This window comes from Pan troglodytes, chromosome 2, assembly GCF_028858775.2.
Source record: "Pan troglodytes isolate AG18354 chromosome 2, NHGRI_mPanTro3-v2.0_pri, whole genome shotgun sequence".
NCBI classification, from domain to species: domain Eukaryota; kingdom Metazoa; phylum Chordata; class Mammalia; order Primates; family Hominidae; genus Pan; species Pan troglodytes.
In genome coordinates, this window is record NC_086015.1 from 104761050 (window position 1) to 104777934 (window position 16885).

At 37.8% G+C, this 16885-nt stretch overlaps 1 protein-coding gene across 25 annotated transcripts in view; it reads right to left on the reverse strand.

Annotated features, from left to right (window-relative positions):
• Positions 1 to 16885, reverse strand: part of SENP7 (SUMO specific peptidase 7) — a 199069-nt gene that overhangs the window by 112009 nt on the left and 70175 nt on the right. The gene's annotated exons all lie outside the window — the stretch shown is intronic.

Sequence of the window (16885 nt, forward strand, 5' to 3'; positions counted from 1 at the left end):
TAAGAAATATGATGAGAACACTAAAAAATGGAAAATTACTCCATGTTCATAGATTGAAAGAATCAATATTGTTAAAATCTCCATACCACCCAAAGCAATCTACAGATTCAATGCAATCCCCATCAAAACACCAGTGACATTCTTCACAGAAATAGAAAAACTAATCCTAAAATTTATATGGAACCACAAAAGACCCAGAATAGGCAAAGCTATCTTGAGCAAAAAGAACAAAACTGGAAGAATCACATTACCTGACTTCATATTATACTACAGAGCTATACTAACCAAAACAGCATGGAAATGGCATAAAAACAAACACATAGATCAATGGAACAAAATAGAGAACCCAGAAACAAACCCATACACCTACAGTGAACTCATTTTTGACACAGGTGCCAAGAACATATACTGAAGGAAAGACACCTCTTCATTAAGTGATCCTGGGAAAACTGAATATTGATAGGCAAAACAATAAACTAGACCCCTATCTCTCATCATATACATAAATCAAATCAAAATGGATTAAAGACTGAAATCTAAAACCCCAAACTATGAAACTACTACAAGAAAACACTGGGGAAAATCTCCAGGACATTGGTCTGGGCTAATATTTCTTCAGCAATACCCTACAAGCACAGACAACCAAAGCAAAAATGGACAAATAAGATCACATCAAGTTAAAAAGCTTCTGTACATGAAAGGATACAATCAACAAAGTGAAGAGACAACCCACAGAATGTGAGAAAATATTTGCAAACTACCCATCTGACAAGGGATCAATAACCAGAATATATAAAGAGTCCAAACAACCCTACAGGAAAAAATCTAATAATGTGATCAAAAAAATAGGCAAAAGATTTGAATAGATATTTTTCCAAAAAAAAAGACATACAAATGGCAAACAGGCATATGAAAAGGTGTTCAACATCATTGATCATCAGAGAAATGCAAATCAAAACTACAATGAGATATCATCTCACCCCAGTTAAAATGGCTTATAGCCAAAAAACAGGCAATAACAAATGCTGGCGAGGATGTGGAGAAAAGGGAACACTTACACACTTTAGGTGGGAATGTAAATTAATATAACCACTATGGAAAACAGGTTGGAGGTTCCTTAAAAAACTGAAAATTGAACTACCATATGATCCAGCCATTCCACTGCTGGTATACACCAGAAAAAGGAAATCAGTAGATTTGGAAGTGATCTAAGTGCCCATTAATAGATGAATGGATAAATAAAATGTAGTACATATATACAATGGAGTATATTCAGCCATAAAAGAAAATGAGATTCAATCATGTACAACAACATAGATGGGATTAGAGATCATTACGTTAAGTGACACAAGCCAGGCACAGAAAGACAAACATCACATGTTCTCACTTATTTGTGGGATCTAAAAATCAAAACAATTGAATTCATGGACCCAGAGAGTAGAAGGATGGTTACCAAAGGCTGGAAGAGAACTAGTAGGCTGAGGGGGGCAGGTGGGGACAGTTAATGGCTATAATAAAAATAGAATGAATAAAACCTACTATTGATAGTACAATAGAATAATATAGTCAATATTACTTAATCATATATTTTTAAATACCTTAACGAATGTAACTGGATTGTTCATAACTCAAAGGATAAATGCTTGAGGGGATGGATACCCCATTCTCCATGACGTGCTTATTTCACATTGCATGCCTATATATCAAAACATCTCATGTAGCCCATAAATATACACACCTAATATGTACCCACAAAAAAATTTTTAAATGATTTTAAATTTCTAAAAAAGAATAAAAAATAAAATAGCTAGGCATGGTGGCATGTGCCTGTAGTCCTAGCTACTTGGGAGGCTGAGGTGGGAGGGCTTGAGCCCAGGAGGTTGAGGCTACAGTGAGCTATGTGATCATGCCACTGCACTCCAGCCTGGGCAACACAGCAAGACCCAGTCTCAAAAAAAGAAAAAATATCCTAAAACTCAACAACAAAAAACCAAAAAAGCCAATTTAAAAATAAGCATAGGGCTTGTGTAGCCGTTTCTCCAAAGAAGATATATGAATCTCTAATAAATACATAAAAAGATGCTTAGTATCATTTATAAATAGGAAAATGCAATTAAGACTACAATGAAATGCCACCTCATACCATTAGGATGGCTACTACAAATTTAAAAAAAAAAACAGAAAGTAACAAGTGTTGATGTGGATGTGAAGAAACTAGAAACTTACTCACTGCTAGCAGGAACATAAAATGAGGTACGGCCATTGCAGAAAATAATACAGCAGTTGTTCAAGAAATTAAAAATATAATTACTGTAAGATCAAGCAATTCCACTTCTGGATATACACCCAAAAGAATTAAAAACAGTGAGCTGAGATATGTGTACACCCATGTAAACGATAGCTAAAATATTAAAGTAAACCAAGTGCCCACAGATGAATAAATATAGAAACAAAATGTGGCATGTAAATACAATGGAAAATTATTCACCTTTCAAAAGGAAGAAAATCTGGCATATTCTACAACATGAATGAACCTTGAGGACATTAAGCTAAGTGAAATTAGCCAGTCACAAAAAGACAAATACTGTATGAGGTACTTTAAAAAGTTAAAATCATCAAAACAAACAGTAAACTGGTGGTCATAAGGGGAATGGGGTGGAGGGAGAAATGGGAATTTATTTTTTTAATGGGTTTCAGTTTTACAAGATGGAAAGTATTATGGAGATTGATGATGGTGATGGCTGCACATTATGAATTTATTTAACAACATTAAACTGTACAATTATTTTGATTAAGATGATAAAATTTATGTTAAGTGTATTTTACTACAATAAAAAAACTTTAGAGTCTTAAAAATCATTTAGTACACTTGTCCAAAAGCATACAAATTTATATTTAAAATAGATACATGTTCTTCTATGTAAATTACACATCGATAAAGTCGGTTTCAACAAATGAGTAAATAGAAAACTTGAATTGTCCTATAAGGGCATGACCAGATGGCTTCACTGATGAATTCAATGGAACATTTAAAAAAGAATGAGTATCAATTTCCCCAAAAACTCTTCCAGAAAACAATGAAGGAGAGAAAGTTTTCCAACTCATCCTATAATGACAGTATTAGCCTAATACCAAAACCAGAAAAAGACAGCACAAGAAAAAAAACCATATATGAATCTCCCTCTTGTATACAAACATAAACATCCTCAAGAAAACTGAATCCAGCAACGTATTAAGAATATTATAAATCAGATCAAGGAGATTTATCCCAGGAATGCAGTTACTTTAATATATGAAAATGAATTTATCCAATAAATTTGATGAGTAAAATAAAGAATATAAATTACAGTATGAGAATGCAGGAAATTCAAACACGCATACATTATTTTGAAAGCCGCTACCAAATTAAGAATAGAAAGGAAATTCTCCAACATGATAAAGTACATCTATGGAGGCCTGCCCAGCTCACCACCACCATCAGCACCCACACCCGCCATCCAGGTGCCTAAAGACAAGTGAGACCTGCCTACTCCAAACAGCACACAAGCATGTCATCCCAGAACCAAATAGTAACACTTCATTTGCTGCCACCAGTGTTTACATGTACAGTACAGGGCCTGAGGACGAGCCCATGCCCATGCTGTCCAGAAGCATGAGTATTGGCCAGGCCCACTCATTGCTGCCAGTGCCCAACAGCACCAATAACTTGAAAAACAGCTGCCACCACCCACCACTATGGCTGCAGCCAACACCCATGCACACCACCTGGGGACCCAAGGACAGGTGCACCCTGCCCCTGCAAACAGTATCCACAGGCACTGTCCCAGGAAGAAAGAACAGGCCCACCCAATCTGCTGCCACCAGGACCTGCCCGCACAATACTGTGCCTAAAGACAGGGCTGTCCTGTCCACTGCCACCACCACAGCCCACACACACTGTCAAGGGGCCTAAGTACTAGCCCACCCTACTCACCATTGCCAATGCCCAAGTACACTGCCAATGCCCAAGTACATTGCCAATGCCCAAGTGGCCTGAGAACCCACCCATTGTTTCCTGTCACCTACCTCGGCCACAGCTGGCACCAAACATGCTGACCAGGGACCCAAGAACTGACCTGCCTGGACCCTAACCACCACCCTAACCCATGTTACCAGCAGGAATCCCAAGAACTGGCACAAATGGCTCATCCCTACCATGACTGGTGCTCATACATGCCACCCAGGGGTCCAAAGACTAGCAAGCCTGGTGTACCTGTCCCCAGTAAAGCCTTGCCACAGTCTCCGTTAGAAACCACAGATTCACTTCCTGCTGACGAGTCTGAAAATTTTAAAAATAAATAAATAAATTGCAACATAAGACAATAAGGACCTTGCAGACACCAATATCACTGATTATGACCAAAGAAATAACATGGAGACTATACCACTGCATCCACTCAGAATACAACCCTAACAAACATCACAGATACATCTACAGGAAAAAGTCTCTACCAAATGAGGTTAATCCGTAAAACTGAAAGAAACAACTGTCACACCAGATGCATGGATATCAACATAAGAACATAAGAAACATGACAAAGCAAGAAAGCATGACACCTCCAAAAAAATACAATAATTCTCCAGTAACGTAACACAGAGAAAAATATACGTACGAAATGCCTGAAAACAAACTCAAAATAATTATCTAAGGCAGCGATCCCCAACTTCTTGGCACCAGGCACCAGTTTCAGGGAAGACAATTTTTCCACAGACCAGGGGATGGCAGGGGAGTATGGACTGTTTTAGGACGAAACTGTTCCATCTCAGATCATCAGGCATGAGATTCTCACAAGGAACATGCAACCTAGGTCCCTTGCATGCACAGTTCACAATAGGGTTCATGCTCCTGTGAGAATCTAATGCTCCCACATATCTGACAGGAGACAGAGCTCAGGCAGTAATATTCACTCACCTGCCACCCACCCCCTGGCTCTGCGGCCTGGTTCCTAACAGGCCACGGACCAGTACCAGTCCATGGCTCCAAGGGTTGGGGATCCCAATCTAAGAAAACTCAAAAAGTTACAAGAGAACACAGAAAAACAATACAAAAAAAATCAGAAAAGAAATTCAGGATACAAGTGAGAAATCAACAAAGAGATAGGTATCATTAAAAAGAACCAAACAAAAATCCTGCAATAGAAGAGTTCAATTAATGAAATAAAAAACACAATTAAGAACTGCAACAATAGACTAAGCAGAAGAAAAAAATTCTGAACTTGAAGACATTTCTTTTGAAATGAACCAGTCAGACAAAAAAAAAGAATTAATAAAGCCAACAGGACACATGCTACATTATAAAAAGAACAAATATTCAGATTTCAGTTGTTTCAGAGGAGAAGAGATGGGCAAAGACAAAGAAAACCTATTTAACAAAATAATAGCTTTGGTTGCCATTGCTTTTGGTGTTTTAGACATGAAGTCCTTGCCCATGCCTATGTCCTGAATGGTAATGCCTAGGTTTTCTTCTAGGGTTTTTATGGTTTTAGGTCAAACGTTTATGTCTTTAATCCATCTTGAATTGATTTTTGTATAAGGTGTAAGGAAGGGATCCAGTTTCAGCTTTCTACATATGGCTAGCCAGTTTTCCCAGCACCATTTATTCAATAGGGAATCCTTTCCCCATTGCTTGTTTTTGTCAGGTTTGTCAAAGATCAGATAGTTGTAGATATGCGGCGTTATTTCTGAGGGCTCTGTTCTGTTCCATTGATCTATATCTCTGTTTTGGTACCAGTACCATGAAGTTTTGGTTACTGTAGCCTTGTAGTATAGTTTGAAGTCAGGTAGTGTGATGCCTCCAGCTTTGTTCTTTTAGCTTAGGATTGACTTGGTGATGCAGGCTCTTTTTTGGTTCCATATGAACTTTAAAGTAGTTTTTTCCAATTCTGTGAAGAAAGGCATTGGCAGCTTGATGGGGATGCCATTGAATCTGTAAATTACCTTGGGCAGTATGGCCATTTTCACAATATTGATTCTTCCTACCCATGAGCATGGAATGTTCTTCCATTTGTTTGTATCCTCTTTTATTTCATTGAGCAGTGGTTTGTAGTTCTCCTTGAAGAGGTCCTTCACATCCCTTGTAAGTTGGATTCCTAGGTATTTTATTCTCTTTGAAGCAATTGTGAATGGGAGTTCACTCATGATTTGGCTCTCTGTTTGTCTGTTGTTGGTGTATAAGAATGCTTGTGATTTTTGTACATTGATTTTGTATCCTGAGACTTTGCTGAAGTTGCTTATCAGCTTAAGGAGATTTTGGGCTGAGATGATGGGGTTTTCTAGATATACAATCATGTCGTCTGCAAACAGGAGCAATTTGACTAAAGAGCTTCTGCACAGCAAAAGAAACTACCATCAGAGTGAACAGGCAACCTACGGAATGGGAGAAAATTTTCGCAACCTACTCATCTGACAAAGGGCTAATATCCAGAATCTACAATGAACTCAAACAAATTTACAAGAAAAAAAAAACAACCCCATCAAAAAGTGGGCGAAGGACATGAACAAACACTTCTCAAAAGAAGACATTTATGCAGCCAAAAAACACATGAAAAAATGCTCACCATCACTGGCCATCAGAGAAATGCAAATCAAAACCACAATGAGATACCATCTCACACCAGTTAGAATGGCGATCATTAAAAAGTCAGGAAAAAACAGGCGCTGGAGAGAATGTGGAGAAACAGGAACATTTTTACACTGTTGGTGGGATTGTAAACTAGTTCAACCACTGTGGAAGTCAGTGTGGCGATTTCTCAGGGATCTAGAACTAGAAATACCATTTGACCCAGCCATCCCATTACTGGATATATACCCAAAGGATTATAAATCAAGCTGCTATAAAGACACATGCACACGTATGTTTATTACGGCATTATTCACAATAGCAAAGACTTGGAACCAACCCAAATGTCCAACAATGATAGACTGGATTAAGAAAATGTGGCACATATACACCATGGAATACTATGCAGCCATAAAAAATGATGAGTTCATGTCCTTTGTAGGGACATGGATGAAATTGGAAATCATCATTCTCAGTAAACTATCGCAAGAACAAAAAACCAAACACCGCATACTCTCACTCATAGGTGGGAATTGAACAATGAGAACACATGGACACAGGAAGGGGAACATCACACTCTGGGGACTGTTGTGGGGTCGGGGGAGGGGGGAAAGATAGCATTGGGAGATATACCTAATGCTAGATGACGAGTTAGTGGGTGCAGTGCACCAGCATGGCACATGTATACATATATAACTAACCTGCACATTGTGCACATGTACCCTAAAACTTAAAGTATAATAATAATAATAATAAATAAATAAATAAAAATAATAATAGCTAAAATTTCCCAACTCTTATGAGAGATATACACATCAAGATACAGTAAACTCAAATTTTACCAAATAGATTCAATCCAAGACACTATACTTCTCCCAGATATTATGCTCAAACTGTCAAAAATCAAAGCCAAAGACAGAAATCTAAAAATAGCAAGAGAAGAGCATCAAGTCACATATAAAGGAATCTCCATCAGACTAACTAAATTTCTCAACAAAAACTTTCTAGGCCAGGAGAGAATGGGATGATATCTTCAAAGCGCTGAAATAAAGAGCTACCAGCCAAGAATGACATATTCAGCAAAACTATACTTCAGAAATGAAGAATAAATAAAGTCTTTCTCAGACAAACAAAAACAGACAATTTATAACTGCTTGACTGATGCAGTGAAAAATGCTTAAGGGAGTCATACATCTAGAAGCAAAAAGTATCTACCATCATGAAAACACACAAAAGTATAAAACTAACTGGAAGAGCAGACACAAATGAGAGAGAGGAATCAGTCATTATCACTACAGAAAGCCACCAAGACATAAGAGTAAACAATAAAGAGAAAGAAAGGAACAAAGGATATACAAAACAATCAGAGAGCTAACAAAATGACAAATGTCTTTACACTACCAATAACAACCTTAAATGTAAATGGTTTAAATTCTCCAATTTAAAAATGTTAACAGGCTAAGTGGATTTAAAAAAACAAGACCAAACTATACTCTTCCTAGAAAAAATTATCTTCACCTATAAAGACACACATAAACTGAAAGTGAAGGGATAAAAAATATATATATCACACAAATGAAAACAAAACATATGCATTAGTAGCTATACACACTTATGTCAGACAAAATAGACATTCAGTCAAAAAACTTAAAAAGAAACAAAAAGGTCATCACATACTGATACAAGCATAAATTCAGCAAGAAAATAAAGATTCTGAATACATACACACAACATCAAAGCACACAGAAATATAAAGTACATATTATTAGAGTTAAAAGGAAAACAGACCTCAATACAATAATAGTTTGGAACTTCAACATCCTCTTATATGGTTTGGGTCTGTGTCCCCGCCCAAATCTCATGTCATATTGTAATCCCCAATGTTGGAAGAGGGGCCTTATGGGAGGTGATTGGATCGTGGGGGAGAATGTCTCCCTTGATGTTCTCCTAATAGTGAGTGAGTTCTAACGAAATCTGGTTATTTATAAAAGTGTAGTGCCTCCCCCTTCGTTCTCTCTTTCTCCTGCTCCAGCCATGTACAATGCACTAGCTTCCTCCTCACCTTCTGCCATGATTGTAAGTTTCCTGAGGCTTCCCCAGAAGCAGAAGCCTGGACAGCCTGCAGAACCATGAGCCAATTAAACCTCCTTTCTTTATAAATTACCCAGTCTCAGGTAGTTCTTTATAGCAATGTGAGAATGGACTAATACACTCTCTTTGAACACTAAACAGATCATCCAGACAGAAAACATCAGGTTTAATCTGCACTATAGACCTAATAGACCTAACAGACATTTACAAAACATTTCATCCAATAGCTGCAGAATACACATTTTTTTCACCAGTGCAAGAAACATTCTCCAGGGCAGATCCTATGAAAGGACACAAAACAAATCTCAATAATTTTTTAAAAACTGAAATCATATAAAGTATCTCCTGAGACCATATTGGAATACAACCATAAATCAAGTAACAAGTGGAACACCGGAAACTGTACAAACCCCTGGAAATTAAACAACATGCTCCTGAACAGCCACTAGGTCTGAAGAAATTAAAAGAAAAAAATTTTTTTTACTTCCTGAAACAAATGAAAACAGAAACACAACATACCAAAACTATGGACAATCAAAAGCAGTGTTGAGAGAGAAATGCACAGCAATAAATGCTTATATAAAAAGTGGTTATTTCAAATAAAAAGTGGTTACAATGAACCTCAATGGACTAGAAAAGCAAGAACAAACATAACAAGAATTAGCAGGAGGAAAGAAATGGTAAAGATCAGAGTAGAAATAAACAAAATGAAGACTTAAAAAAAATCAAACATAAAGTTGGCATTGTACAAAAATAAAACTGATATACCACTAGCTAGACCAACCAAGAAAAAAAGACCCAAATAAGATCAAAAACAGAAAGTGAGACATAAAAATTGACACCATAGAAATACAAATGATCATTAGACACTACTATTAATATCAACAACTATATGCTAAAAAATTGGAAATCCAAGAGTAAATGAATGAAGAGAACAATTCCAGGCCCAATGGCTCACACCTATAATACTAACACTCTGGGAAGCCAAGGAAGGAGGATTGCTTGAGACCAGGTGTTCAAGACCAACCTGGGCAACACAATGAGACCCCGTCTCTACAAATTCAAAAAATTGGCCAAGCGTGGTGGCATGCACCAGTGGTCCCAGAGACTTGGAGGCTGAGGAATGAGGATCACTTAAGCCCAGGAGGTCAAGACCACAGTGAGTTAGGACCATGGCACTGTACTCCAGTCCACGCAACAGAACAAGATCCTGTCTCAAAAAAATAAATAAATACAAATCTAAAAATAGAAAACAATTCCATTCATAATAGCTTCAGAAATAAGAAAGTATTTAGGAATAAACTTAACAAAACAAAGTCAAAGACACACTGAAAACCACAAAACACTATTGAAAAAAATTATAAAGGACATAAATGGAAAGACATCCCATGTTTATTAATCTGAACACAGTATTGTTAAAATGGCAATATTCCCCAATTTAGTCTACAGATTCAATACAATCTCTGTCAAAATCCTTGCTGGTTTTTTGGTTAAAATGATAAGCTGATTCTAAAATTCAACTGAAAATGCAAGAAACCCAGAACAGCTCCAAAATATCTTGAAAAAAAAAAATAGCAAAGTTGTAAGACCCACACTTCCGAATTTCAAAACTTACTATAAAGTTGCAATAGCACATAGCAGTACCAGCATATGGACAGACATATAGATCAACAGAAGAGAACTGAGAATGCAGAAATAAACCCTAACATTTACTATCAATTGATATCTCACAAAGATTCCAAGACAATACAATGGAAAATAATGAAGACGCACCATTTGTCTTTTCAACAAATGGTGCTGGCACAAATGAATATCCAAAGGCAAAAATATTAATTAGGGTACCTATTTCATTCCATATCCAAAAATTAACTTAAAATGGATCAAAGACCTAAATCTAAGAGCCAAAACTATAAAACTCTTAGAAGAAAACAGAGTAATAATGGATCATGACCTTGGATTAGGCAATGGTTTCTTAGATATGACACCAAAAGCACAGAGACTAAAGAAAAATAGATAAATGGGACTTCATCAAAATTTAAAAACTTTTATGTTTCAAAGGACACCATCAAGAGAGTGAGAAACTTGCCAAAAGAATGAGATAAAATATATGAAAATCATATACCTGATAAGGGACTTGTACCAAGAAAATATTTTTTAACTCTTACAACAAAAAGATAATCCAATTTTAAAATGGGCAAAGGATCTGAGTAGACAATTCTCAAAACGACATACAAATGACCAATTAGCTCCAGACCCTGTTTGCCTGGGTAACAGCAGCGGAGGCTGCAGCACAGCGGATACTGGTGAACAGCAGATGTTGCTGCCTGATCATTCCTCTGGCAGTTTTGTCTCAGAGGAGTAAGCGGCTGTGTGAGGTGTCAGTCTGCCCCTACTGGGGGGTGCCTCCCAGTTAGGCTACTCAACAGACCTGCAGCTGAGGGTCCAGACTGTTAGAAGGAAAACTAACAAACAGAAAGGACATCCACACCAAAATCCCATCTGTATGTCACCATCATCAAAGACCAAAGGTAGAAAAAACCACAAAGATGGGGAAAAAACAGAGCAGAAAAACTGGAAACTCTAAAAATCAGAGCGCCTCTCCTCCTCCAAAGGAACGCAGCTTCTCACCAGCAACGGAACAAAGCTGGACAGAGAATGACTTTGACGAGTTGAGAGAAGGCTTCAGAAGATTAAACTACTCCGAGCTAAAGGAGGAAGTTTGAACCCATGGAAAAGAAGTTAAAAACCTTGAAAAAAAATTAGACGAATGGCTAACTAGAATAACCAATGCAGAGAAGTCCTTAAAAGACCTGATGGAGCTGAAAACCAAGGCACTAGAAGTACGTGGCAAATGCACAAGCCTCAGTAGCCGATTCAATCAACTGGAAGAAAGGGTATCAGTGATGGAAGATGAAATGAATGAAATGAAGAGAGAAGTTTAGAGAAAAAAGAATAAGAAGAAATGAATAAAGCCTCCAAGAAATATGGGACTATGTGAAAAGACCAAATCTACGTCTGATTGGTGTACCTGAAAGTGACGGAGAGAATGGAACCAAGTTGGAAAACACTCTGCAGGATATTATCCAGGAGAACTTCCCCAATCTAGAAAGGCAGGCCAACATTCAAATTCAGGAAATACAGAGAACGCCACAAAGATACTCCTCGAGAAGAGCAACTCCAAGACATAATTGTAAGATTCACCAAAGTTGAAATGAAAGAAAAAATGTTAAGGGCAGCCAGAGAGAAAGGTCGGGTTACCCACAAAGGGAAGCCCATCAGACTAACAGCTGATCTCTTAGCAGAAACTCTACAAGCCAGAAGAGAGTGGGGGCCAATATTCAACATTCTCAAAGAAAAGAATTTTCAACCCAGAATTTCATATCCAGCCAAACTAAGCTTCATAAGTGAAGGAGAAATAAAATCCTTTACAGACAAGCAAATGCTGAGAGATTTTGTCACCACCAGGCCTGCCATACAACAGCTCCTGAAGGAAGCACTAAACATGGAAAGGAACAACTGGTACCAGCCACTGCAAAAACATGCCAAATTGTAAAGACCATCCAAGCTAGGAAGAAACTGCAACTAATGAGCAAAATAACCAGCTAACATCATAATGACAGGATCAAATTCACACATAACAATATTAACCTTAAATGTAAATGGGCTAAATGTTCCAATTAAAATACACTGGCAAATTGGATAAAGAGTCAAGACCCATCAGTGTGCTGTATTCAGGAAACCCATTTCACGTGCAGAGACACACATAGGCTCCAAATAAAGGGATGGAGGAAGATCTAACAAGCAAATGGAAAACAAAAAAGGCAGGGGTTGCAATCCTAGTCTCGGAAAAAACAGACTTTAAACAAACAAAGATCAAAAGAGACAAAGAAGGCCATTACATAATGGTAAAGGGATCAATTCAACAAGAAGAGCTAACTATCCTAAATATATATGCACCCAACACAGGAGGACCCAGATTCATAAAGCAAGTCCTTAGAGACCTAGAAAGAGAGTTAAGACTCCCACACAATAATAATGGAAGACTTTAACACCCCACTGTCAACATTAGACAGATCAACGAGACAGAAAGTTAACAAGGATATCCAGGAATTGAACTCAGCTCTGCAACAAGCAGACCTAATAGACATCTACAGAACTCTCCACCCCCAATCAACAGAATATACATTCTTCTCAGCACCACACCGCACTTATTCCAAAATTGACCACATAGTTGGAAGTAAAGCACTCCTCAGCAAATGTAAAAGAACAGAAATTATAACAAACTGTCTCTCAGACCACAGTGCAATTAAACAAGAACTCACGATTAAGAAACTCACTCAAAACCACTCAACTACATGGAAACTGAACAACCTACTCCTGAATGACTACTGGGTACATAACAAAATGAAGGCAGAAATAAAGATGTTCTTTGAAACCAACGAGGACAAAGACCAACACACCAGAATCGCTGGGACACATTCAAAGCAGTGTGTAGAGGGAAATTTATAGCACTAAATGCCCACAAGAGAAAGGAGGAAAGATCTAATATTGACACCCTAACATCACAATTAAAAGAACTAGAGAAGCAAGAGCAAACATATTCAAAAGCTAGCAGAAGGCAAGAAATAACTAAGATCAGGGCAGAACTGAAGGAAATAGAGACACAAAAAACCCTTCAAAAAAAAATCAATGAATCCAGAAGCTGGTTTTTTGAAAAGATCAACAAAATTGATAGACCACTAGCAAGACTAATAAAGAAGAAAAGAGAGAAGAATCAAATAGACACAATAAAAAATCGTAAAGGGGATATCACCACCGGTCCCACAGAAATACAAACTACCATCAGAGAATACTATAAACACCTCTACGTGAATAAACTAGAAAATCTAGAAGAAATGGATAAATTCCTCAACACATACACCCTCCCAAGACTAAACCAGGAAGAAGTTGAATCTCTGAATAGACCAATAACAGGCTCTGAAATTGAGGCAATAATTAATAGCTTACCAACCCAAAAAAGTCCAGGACCAGATGGATTCACAGCCGAATTCTACCAGAGGTACAAATAGAAGCTGGTACCATTCCTTCTGAAACTATTCCAATCAATAGAAAAAGAGGGAATCCTCCCTAACTCATTTTATGAGGCCAGCATCATCCTGATACCAAAGCCTGGCAGAGACAACAAAAAAAGAGAATTTTAGACCAATAGCCCTGATGAACATCGATGCAAAAATCCTCAATAGAACACTGGCAAACCGAATCCAGCAGCACATGAAGAAGCTTATCCACCATGATCAAGTGGGCTTCATCCCTGAGATGCAAGGCTGATTCAACATACGAAAATCAATAAACGTAATCCAGCATATAAACAGAACCAATGACAAAAACCATATGATTATCTCAATAGATGCAGAAAAGGCCTTTGACAAAATTAAAAACCTTCATGCTAAAAACTCTCAATAAATTAGGTATTGATGGGACGTATCTCAAAATAATAAGAGCTATCTATGACAAACTCACAGCCAATATCATACGGAATGGGCAAAAACTGGAAGCATTCCCTTTGAAAACTGGCACAAGACAGGGATGCCCTCTCTCACCACTCCTATTCAACATAGTGTTGGAAGTTCTGGCCAGGGCAATCAGGCAAGAGAAGGAAATAAAGGGTATTCAATTAGGAAAAGAGGAAGTCAAATTGTCCCTGTTTGCAGATGACATGATTGTATATCTAGAAAACCCCATCATCTCAGCCCAAAATCTCCTTAAGCTGATAGGCAACTTCAGCAAAGTCTCAGGATACAAAAATCAATGTGCAAAAATCACAAGCATTCTTATACACCAATAACAGACAAACAGAGAGCCAAATCATGAGTGAACTCCCATTCACAATTGCTTCAAAGAGAATAAAATACCTAGAATCCAACTTACAAGGGATGTGAAGGACCTCTTCAAGGAGAACTACAAACCACTGCTCAATGAAATAAAAGAGGACACAAACAAATAGAAGAACATTCCATGCTCATGGGTAGGAAGAATCAATATTGTGAAAATGGCCATACTGCCCAAGGTAATTTATAGATTCAATGGCATCCCCATCAAGCTACCAATGACTTTCTTTACAAAATTGGAAAAAACTACTTTAAAGTTCATATGGAACCAAAAAAGAGCCCACATTGCCAAGACAATCCTAAGCCAAAAGAACAAAGCTGGAGGCATCACATTACCTGACTTCAAACTATACTACAAGGCTACAGTAACCAAAACAGCATGGTACTGGTACCAAAACAGAGATATAGACCAATGGAACAGAACAGAGCCCTCAGAAATAATGCCGCATAACTACAACCATCTCATCTTTGACAAACCTAACAAAAACAAGAAATGGGGAAAGCATTCCCTATTTAATAAATGGTGCTGGGAAAACTGGCTAGCCATATGTAGAAAGCTGAAACTGGATCCCTTCCTTACACCTTACACAAAAATTAATTCAAGATGAATTAAAGACTTACATGTTAGACCTAAAACCATAAAAACCCTAGAAGAAAACCTAGGCAATATCATTCAGGACATAGGCATGGGCAAGGACTTCATGTCTAAAACACCAAAAGCAATGGCAACAAAAGCCAAAATTGACAAATGGGATCTACTCAAACTAAAGAGCTTCTACACAGCAAAAGAAACTACCATCAGAGTGAACAGGCAACCTACAGAATGGGAGAACATTTTTGCAATCTACTCATCTGACAGAGGGCTAATATCCAGAATCTACAATAAACTCAAACAAATTTACAAGAAAAAAACAAACAACCCCGTCAAAAAGTGGGTGAAGGATATGAACAGACGCTTCTCAAAAGAAGACATTTATGCAGCCAAAACACACATGAAAAAATGCTCATCATCAATGGCCATCACAGAAATGCAAATCAAAACCACAATGAGATACCATCTCACACCAGTTAGAATGGCAATCATTAAAAAGTCAGGAAACAACAGGTGCTGGAGAGAATGTGGAGAAACTGGAATACTTTTACACTGTTGGTGGGACTGTAAACTAGTTCAACCATTGTGGAAGTCAGTGTGGCGATTCCTCAGGGATCTAGAACAAGAAATACCATTTGACCCAGCCATCCCATTACTGGGTATATACCCAAAGGATTTTAAATCATGCTGCTATAAAGACACATGCACACCTATGTTTATTGCAGCACTATTCACAATAGCAAAGACTTGGAACCAACCCAAATGTCCAACAATGGTAGACTGGATGAAGAAAATGTGGCACATATACACCATGGAATACTATGCAGCCATAAAAAATGATGAGTTCATGTCCTTTGTAGGGACATGGATAAAGCTGGAAACCATCATTCTCAGTAAACTATCGCAAGGACAAAAAACCAAACACCGCATGTTCTCACTCATAGGTGGGAATTGAACAATGAGAACACATGGACACAGGAAGGGGAACATCACACACCGGGGCCTGTTGTGGGGTGGGGGCAGGGGGGAGGAATAGCATTAGGAGATATACCTAATGTTAAATGATGAGTTAATGGGTGCAGCACACCAACATGGCACATGTATACATATGTAACTAACCTGCACGTTGTGCACATGTACCCTAAAACTTAAAGTATAATAAAAAAAAATTTTTTAAAAAAAACAAATGACCAATTAGCACACGAAAAGATAATCAACATCATTTAGTTATTAGGAAATGGCAAACAAAACCACAATGAGATACCACTTCACACTCACTAGGATGGAAAGATGGAAGGAAAGAAAAGAAAGAGAGAGGAAAGAAGAACAGAAGGAGATAAGCACTGGTGAGGATGTAGAAAAACATGAATCCCTCATACATTGCTGGTGGGAATGCAAAATCGTACAGTCATTTTGAAAAAAAGTTCAGCAGTTGCTCAGAAAGTTAAACGATATTAATGCATGACACAGCAATTCTAATCCCAGTTATCTATTCAAGATAAATGAAAACATATGTATGTCTAAGAATGGGCACAGTGGCTCATGCCTGTAATCCCAGCAATTTGGGAGGCCAAGGTGGGCAGATCACTTGAGCTCAGGAGTTCAAGACTAGGCTGGGCAACATAACAAAACCTCAAATCTACAAAAAACAGAATAATTAGCCAAGCGTGGTGGTGCGTGCCTGTAGTCCCAACTACTTGGTGGGCTGAGGCGGGA